The sequence below is a fragment of the Gekko japonicus genome, unplaced genomic scaffold (assembly GCF_001447785.1).
Source record: "Gekko japonicus isolate JY-2015 unplaced genomic scaffold, Gekko_japonicus_V1.1 scaffold569, whole genome shotgun sequence".
Classification (NCBI taxonomy): domain Eukaryota; kingdom Metazoa; phylum Chordata; class Lepidosauria; order Squamata; family Gekkonidae; genus Gekko; species Gekko japonicus.
The window spans coordinates 900711-908264 of NW_015164681.1; the positions used below are offsets into that span (position 1 = coordinate 900711).

The 7554-nt window shown below is 46.3% G+C and overlaps 1 protein-coding gene across 1 annotated transcript in view; it reads right to left on the reverse strand.

Moving 5' to 3' along the window:
* Window positions 1-7554, reverse strand: part of TBC1D4 (TBC1 domain family member 4) — a 166071-nt gene that overhangs the window by 91806 nt on the left and 66711 nt on the right. The window lies entirely within an intron of this gene.

Below are 7554 nucleotides of genomic sequence, written 5' to 3' on the forward strand. Positions count from 1 at the left end.
TAATTTCATCCATCATCCAACTCCCTACCCTACGTATTACAGCAGAGACACAAAATAATCAATGTGAAATGAAGAAAACATCATCAACCCGATTTTAAACTTCCTACCCAAGCAGCTGTTTCACCAACGTAACATGAACTGACTTTACCCCCACCCCCGGCACTGTTATAAACTCTGGAAGGAAGAGGAATATGGTCACCTTAGAACATAAGAGAAGCCAATGTTGGTTCAGACCAATGGCCCATCCAGTCCTACACTCTGTCACACAGTGGCCAAAAATACCAGGTGCCATCAGGAGGTCCAGCAGTGGGGCCAGGACCTTAGAAACCCTTTCACTGTTGCCCCCCCTCAAGCACCAAGAATACAGAGCATCACTTGCCCCAGACCAAGAGTTCCTATCTATACCTTGTGGCTAATAGCCACTGATGGACCTCTGCTCCATATAGCTATCCAATTCCCTCTTGAAGCCGTCCATGCGTGTAGCCGCCGCCACCTCCTGTGGCAGTGAATTCCATGTGTTAATCGCATGGTGGTTAAGTGCGTGGACTCTAATCTGGGAGAACTGGGTTTGATTCCCCACTCCTCCACTTGCAGCTGCTGGATGACTTTGAGCAAGCCATAGTTCTGTCAGAGCTGTTCTCTCAAGGACAGTTCTGGAGATAGCTCTCTCAGCCCCACCTACCTCACAGGGGGTCTGTTGTGGGGAGGGGGAGGGAAAGGAGATAGTAAGCTGCTCTGAGACTCCGAGTGAAGGACGGGGTATGAATCCAATCTCCTCCTCTTCTTCGATCACCTTCTCTTTACCTGCCCCCTTTCCAAGGACTAACAGTACAGAGGAACTAATTTCAACTGGGGGAAATAAATTAGGTTTGGAAGGATCAAAACTCTTTTCCCCCAACTCCAACTTTGCAGCAACTCGGATACAGTCTGGGTACTTCTTGTGACCTCTGCTTTCCTTTTAGGCATGGAAGCGCAGTGTGATTTAATCTAGTTAGGAAGCAAAGAGACAATTTCACTGAACCATTCACCGCAAGTCAGGTTGCCAATCTCCAGGTCAGACCTGGAGGTGTCTCAGAATTGCAACTGATCTCCAGACGACAGACCAGTTCCCCCTGGAGAAAATGGACTCCTTTGGAGGCTGGACTCTCATGGGCATTATATCCCGATGTGGTCCCTCCCCGTGCTCTGCCCCCAAATCTCCAGGAATGTCCCAACACAGAGGTGGCAACCCCAGCCACAAACCATTCCAATACAGTCTTACCCTAGCAACTATTAAATTTCTATATCCTGTTGCTGGACCTCCAGAGGAACTGGTTGGCCGCTGTGTGAGACAGGATGCTGGACTGTCAGCATTCCAAAACTGCTCCCAGGCTCAAAAATACTGATCCAGCAGGGTTCTTCTGATGTAAAGGTAAAGGTTCCCTTGCTCGAAAGCCAGTCGAATCCGACTCTAGGGTTGCGGTGCTCATCTCTGTTTCAAAGCCGAAGAGCCAGCGCTGTCCGAAGACGTTTCCGTGGTCATGTGGCCGGCATGACTAAACGCCAAGGCGCACGGAACGCTGTTACCTTCCCACCGAAGTGGTACCTATTTATCTACTTGCAATGTCTTGCTTTCGAACGGCTAGGTTGGCAGGAGCTGGAACTAGAGACGGGAGCTCACTCCGTCATGCGGCACACTCGGGTCTCGAACTGCTGAACTACCGACCTTCCACAGCCTGCAGCTCAGCGTCTTAACCACTTGAGCCACCGCAGCTCCTCTTCTTATGTATGTAACAGCAATACCGTGTGCCCATCCTGAGGAACGCAACGTCTAGCGGGCATCTGCCGTTAGACCCAACAGTTTCTATCTTCAAAACCACACTGCCAATGTTTTTGTTTTCCCTTTTAAAGCCAACCTCAACTTTTGCAGTTAACAGCACTTCTCAGTTTTCTGGCCGAGCATCAATGTTTGCAGACTCAAGTGTGTCCCTACACCAGCACACACTTCCTCCCGCACAGTGATATTTGAGAGGCTGCTATGTTACAACACACAACCTGGGACATCTGCTAGAAATGCACTGAAGTCATTGTGCGCCCGCTGACAGAGCCTACAACGGTTGACGACGAGCCATAAAAAAGTAAACCTTTCACAGCTGAAATGCAATTCTAAATGGCCAACCGCAATCAGCCGGAAGTGCTCAGAAAGCCAGGATAACCCAAGCCCTATCACGGTGATTACTTACCCATGTCCTGCATAATTTACCCAAGTGTTTCTTTTCAGGCCAGTCTATGGAAAACAATTTACACTTCACCAACATAACTGTAGCCCTATAGCAAGGGTCCCCAATCACAGAGCCCATGGGTGCTGACACCTTTCCTGGAGCCTGCCAAATGAGGTCAGGAAGTCAGCCGGGCCAGGTGGGGGTTTTGCCCAGCAGGGCTTCTGAGTATATGCTCCAAATACTCACTCTGCATGACATCATCATGGTGCGTGCACCAGAAGACCCCAGGATGGACCCTAGAGTCCCAACCAGCAACCAGGTAGGACCTGGCAGCCCTACCACCAGTGTTCCCTTTAAGATGAGCCTAGTGTGACCTAGCTCACAATTTTTTAGCCTCCGGCTCACACATTCTTGTCTTAGCTAAGGACGGATGGCTCCAGAGCAAACTAATTTATTGCAGTAGCCGAATTACTCCCTCACAACTTTAATGCCGGTAGCCCGCAAAGTAGGATTTCTGCTCACAAGACTCCACAGCTTAGAGGGAGCATTGCCTACCACTACCCCATGTCAGCATTCCAAAGGTGCTCCCAGGCTCAAAAGGTCTGGGGACCCCCGTCCCATAGGATGCACTCCAGTAATTCCAGGATCGTCCACTGTCCTGTTCAACAGCAGTTATAAGGGTGTGATCTTCTGCAACCATACTTGGAAGTAAGTCCTATCAATCTTGATGGGACTACTTCCAGAGTACATGAAATAAACTCCAGGACGCACGGTAGCCCTCCCACTCTGTAGTGCAAGAAGCTGGCTTTGCAAGATCGAAGGGGGTGTGTTCTTTTGTCCAATTCACAAGGTCAGTTTATCAAGCCGGCAGACAAATGTTGTGTTCAAGAACCATTTCTGGATTGCACTTATAACTAGTAACCAGGGGTCATTTCGTAGAAAAAGAGGTGCAGGAGCTCATTAGCACAACTCATTAGCATGACTTATTTGCATATGCCACACCCCCTGACATCACCGGAAGTGTGTCAGAAGGCAGCACCCACCACTCAGGCTCCACTGGACTGTTTTGGATTGCTAGCTATTGGGGGGGGGAGAGAACGTGCCGATCTGTCCTCACAGAGGAGGGAGAGCTTGGACCTGAATAATTAAAGGTGCCACTGGACTGTTTTGGACTGGGGGGGGGGCTCTGCAACTTACCTGGCTGCTTCTTGCTCTGACTGAGGGCTTCTGGGAGCAGGGGGTGGGGCTTGTTGCATGTGCCCGCCCCCTGGGCTCTTTACTGCCGGAGCTCCGCTCCTGTGCGCTCCTGCAGGAAATGACCCCTGCTAGTAACAAGAATCGAGAGGGTTTTCAGTAACGACAAACCTGGAGCTCTCGTGTGAAATGTGTGGTGTGAGTCCCGGACCTATTTACCAGTTTTTTATTCAGCATTTCAAGGGAGATGTGGACACACTGATAAAGGGGAACAGGATTGAACCCACTGACCATTCACCTATATGCATTAAGTACAATTTGGGAACAACAGCCGCTGCACACAGGAAAGTGTCTGTGTGTCTGGGTACTATACAAACTAGTGGGACCACCGCAATGGCCCAAGATTCCAATCACAGAGATAAAACATATCTGTACAGATTTAGGTTCTTGAGCACAAGTTGTACTGAATATGCATCGGGGGAAGACATAAGACTAGCAGATGCTACCTTGTTTCCTCTCAATCTGCATTCACCATCTGTGGATTATAATTTGTGAACAATCCTTTCACTCTCTCACACACACAAAGGACGGTGAAGATGCAAATTAAAACAATGGCCTCACTTCACTGCAGCAAATAAAGGAATATTTCACAGACTCACTGGCCCTCAGTTTACCTGGCAGTAAGAAACCACAGCATTCCCCATACAAGGATTAGCTGGTGAGCCATTTTATCAGGAGTGTGCTGGGTTTTTTTAATGGAAAACCATCACTGCAAAACCATTGCATTCCAAGAAGGCTGAAGTTGGTTCCCTATTCCCAGTCTCTTACTCATTCCTTATCCGTGACTTATTCATGAATTCAACCAAAAACACTAGGGAGAGTTTGAAAGCTCTGAACCCCAAAAGGGCTGGACCGCCATATATCATACACCCCCATGTTCAGGGAACTCTCCCCTTCTAGGGGACATGTACTGCTTCTTGGTCCAAAAAGTGGTTCTTGTACCAGCTGCTCCAAAGCTGGGTGCCCCCAGGACAATCACACAGGCAGACACTGGGGCCTGGCTGCAACCCAAAACAATCTTTGGACCACCCCAAATGACACGTCCTCATGTTCTAGCACAGGAGTGTCAAAAATGCGGCTCAGGGGCTGGATCAGGCCCCCAGAGGGTTTCCATCAGGCCCGCAGTAGAACTGGCCATCTCCTGCTTCCAGTTGGGCTGCTGCTGCTGCAACATAGCGTGCTTCGCCAGACTCTCTTAATCACTCAGCCAGTTCATGTTTTAACCTGGGTCCTAGACTCAGAACGCTGAGCATTAGATTTCTGTGGTGAATGTAAATATATTAAAAGTAGGTCTGCAGCTTACAGAGCTAATGTTTTAAGCATGTCTTTATTTTAAGTTTAAAACAAATCTTTGTGTTCGTGTCCTTTATAAAGTTTATATCTCCACTACCTGGCATTACATTTTATGACACACGTGGCCCGGCCCAACAAGGTCTCATTTATGTCAGATCCGGCCCTCATAACAAATGAGTTTGACACCCCTGATCTAGAGACTGTCCCCTGCAAGAAGACATACAGTGGTGCCCAGTCCAAACACTGGTTCTGGCACCACAAGCTTCTACTTGGACAACTACCAACAGGCCTGTATTTCAAAGGAGATTTGAATAAGGAACTGGTTTGACTGCGTGCCCTTTCAAACTCTCCTCAGTGTTTTTGTTTGAATTCAGGAATAAGTCACAAATAAGAAATGAATTAGGAGCTGCGGTGGCTCAAGTGGTTAAGACACTGAACTACAGGCTGTGGAAGGTGGGTAGTTCAGCAGTTCGAGACCCGAGTGTGCCGCATGACGGAGTGAGCTCCCGTCTCTAGTTCCAGCTCCTGCCAACCTAGCCGTTCGAAAGCAAGAAATTGCAAGTAGATAAATAGGTACCATTTCGGTGGGAAGGTAACAGCATTCCGTGCGCCTTGGTATTTAGTCAGGCCGGCCACATGACCATGGAAACGTCTTCGGACAGCGTTGGCTCTTCGGCTTTGAAACGGAGATGAGCACCGCAACCCTAGAGTTGGATTCAACTGGCTTTCGAGCAAGGGAACCTTTACCTTAAGAAATGAATAAGGAACTGGGAATAAGGAACCAACTTCAGCCTCCTTACGTTCCAGAGTCTTCGATGATTGCTCCCACCTTGTTTCAGACGAGACGTGCCTTAATTTTTCACTTTAAATGCAACTGCAGTGCCAGCTGCCCACAATTAAGACAAAAGCTCTTCTGAATCTTCTTCAGGTATCATCCCTTTCGATTTTCTTCCTCGTTTTAAATCAAAGGGACGCTTTCACTCTGGTACCACGGCATTTGTTCACAAATCCTTAATCAGTTTGGAGGGGGCGGAGGCTTTAATGACTGCTTTTTGTCTTGTGAGCATAATTGTGTAATTACTAAATTATAATCATGATATTTAAAGAAAGAAAGAAAGAATGACGTGAGCAATCAGTTTGGCTGAAAATAGAAAAGCAGCAATTAAAGCCCTCCCCCTGAAAAGAACATATTAAGGATCAATTTGAATGCTATGAGAGTGAACAGGAAGTAATCAGTTGAACACAACACAGCTGTAGAACAATAGAAGGCTGTAAGGGATAACCACACAGAGAGAAGTAGGAGGTTTTGTCTATTGGACTTAATTTGAAGGGAAGGGGCTATGGCTCAGTAGTAGAGCATCAGCTTTGGATCAAGAAGGTCCCAGTTTCAATCCCTGGCAACCCCAGTTAAAAAAGGGTCAGGTGATATGCGACGTGAAAGACCTCAACCTGAGACCTGCCTGTCAGAGTAGACAATGTTAACCGAGCTGCTGCCAGTCAGAGTAGACAATGCTAACTGGCTAATGGTTTTATGTATTTATGTTTTATGTATTTAGATTATAGTGGGATCTTGCTTGCGAGGATAGATGCTACTGGATTTTTATGAGGAATTTAGACATTTTGGCCTGTACTCAACAACATAGTCCAAAGGTTTAAGGACAATCGGGTGTTCTCAGCAGGAGGTGGCAACTGGTGGAAATCACCACCAATTCTAAAGAGAACCTAAGAGGCCTTAGATCTTCAGAAGCCATCTAACCAATATGTACACCCACCACTTCAATTCCTTTAAGACTACAAAAGGGTTGTGGTACAGAAACGACACAGGATGCAAGCCCTCCTGCAAGGAAAACATGTGACGGAGAGTACGGTTCAGTTTTTATTATGGTCCACAGTCCATTCAGAAGCAGGAAAAAACACACTTTAAAAAAATTAATTACCTACTTAAAACCTCAGCATACAAAAAGCTCAGCATACATCATTCACCTTAAAATAACTAACGGTTTAGGGGTTAGAATCCAAGTAGTTTATACACAGGACATTAATTCAGTCTTTTGGCTAAGATCAAGTGTGTGAGTGGTGGCGGTGGGGGAAAGTACCATCAAATCACAGATGACTTACGACGATTTTGTAGGGTTTTCAAGGCAAGAGATCAGAGGTCATTTGCCTTTGCCTGCCTCTGCGTTGCAACCCTGGACTTCCTTGGTGGTCTCCCATCCAAATAATAACCAGGGCCGACCCTGCTTAGCTTCTAAGACCTGACAAGATAGTAATGTTTACAACAGGCATTTTAATTAATGTAATACATAGTTAACTTTCCCCCATGTGTTTTTATTGTATCACAATATCGTTATTACATTACAATTTAATTCCAATTTTTTTTGATACTTTTTACCCCTATTTTTCCCCTCCCCTCCTAAGGTGGCCAACATCATATTTTCGAATTACATTTTCAACCACGAGCGCATTCTTTCCAACTTCCCAAATATACCCATGTTGGCTTCCCCTTTATAAACCCATTCAAAGTATACCGTCCATTTCTTTTTTATCTCCTTCCTTTTTGCAGTCCATAGCTTATCTTGCTTTAAACATTCCAATATGTCCGATTGTATATATTTGTATAGATATTCATTCCATTTTTCTAAAGTCCATTTTGAGTTCTCCTTCCAACCATATGCAATCACTGCATGCGCTGTTAATATCACTGCTTTCAAAATATCCTGATTTTGTTTCTCAATTCTATGGTTTCCCAATACACCCATAAATAATAAATCTACGTCTATATCCAGGTTAACTTTACATAACGCTG